General features: G+C 39.0%; 1 non-coding gene across 1 annotated transcript; it reads right to left on the bottom strand.

Annotated features, from left to right (window-relative positions):
* Window positions 1-515: 515 nt before the first annotated feature.
* Window positions 516-590, bottom strand: TRNAV-UAC (transfer RNA valine (anticodon UAC)). Its single transcript has one exon. It is a non-coding gene; the product is annotated as a tRNA-Val (tRNA).
* Between the last annotated feature and the right edge of the window lie 545 nt (window positions 591-1,135).

Raw genomic sequence — 1,135 nt, 5'->3', positions numbered from 1 at the left:
CATCGTAATGGTTTTATGTGGTCTGCCAGAAGAGACCTCTTCAAGCAAACCTAAAACCTAGGCTTAATAAGAGTGTAGTGGTCCAACTGGGAAAAGGACCTTGGCTTAACCAGTGTCCCAGAAAGCAAACATTTTCGAAGATATGAACCTGAAGGTCAGGAAGTGTGCCCCTCCACGAGGGAGGTTTTCTGTGCCTTCTCTGCAAAGCTGGGCCTAGTGAAATGAAGGCTTTACCAACATTGAAGAAAACACTGTCCTATTGTGCCAACTTTGGGGTGTTACCTTGGATTTATGGAAAGTAATCCTGGTTCCCATGTATAGATAATGTGAAAAGTTTCTTTGTAAAATTAATTAATTTGAGTAAAATAAAAGACGTGATCTTTCCTCTCATTTGAGTCACCATCTAGTGGAGAAGATGTTGATTTTCATCCAGTAGAAGATGTAAGAGTGTTCTGTTTGGTAGAAAAAAAATAACTCCTAAGGTGACCGTTTGAACAGAAATATAAGCAGTCCTGTGGTTCCACTGGGAATGGAACCCAGGACCTTCTGCGTGTAAAGCAGATGTGATAACCACTACACTACTTGGAACCACCAAACTACATGGAACCTTAAGGTGACTGTCTGGTTGCCCCGTGAGATGTTGACCAGCTTTTTATCTAACCTGGACATTTTAGTCCATCTTTTTCAAATGCCTGTAATAACCTCTGATTTTCTATTCCTCTTTGGAACTGGTTTTCCATAGTCCTGGTCCCATCATAATGGAGTTGAAATCTTTGATTCATGTTCATTCTATACTTGCAGATGAACCATGTTTTAAATTTTTGAAAAACAAAACAAAATAATTAGTCTTTGATAACACTGAACAAGTAAAATTCAGCAATTATTCCTTGATCATGTCCAGTAGGCCAGGCATACAAATAAACAGAATTAAAAACTGTGGTAAGTGCTTTGAAGGAAGAAGTGAGTGTGGGGTGAGCTTAGTTTTTATTTGAGTCAAAGAATTGAAAGAAAGGAAGTTGAAAATATGTAAGTGATTAGACATGTGGTTCAGAGACAGTACAATTGTGACGGTCACGTGTGATTGGCTGAAATTCTGAGGTGTCTGGCTATCTCCCCCTACAGATAGATTCCTATA

The sequence above is a fragment of the Eubalaena glacialis genome, chromosome 13 (genome assembly GCF_028564815.1).
Source record: "Eubalaena glacialis isolate mEubGla1 chromosome 13, mEubGla1.1.hap2.+ XY, whole genome shotgun sequence".
Classification (NCBI taxonomy): domain Eukaryota; kingdom Metazoa; phylum Chordata; class Mammalia; order Artiodactyla; family Balaenidae; genus Eubalaena; species Eubalaena glacialis.
This window is presented reverse-complemented; position numbering and strand designations above follow the sequence as displayed.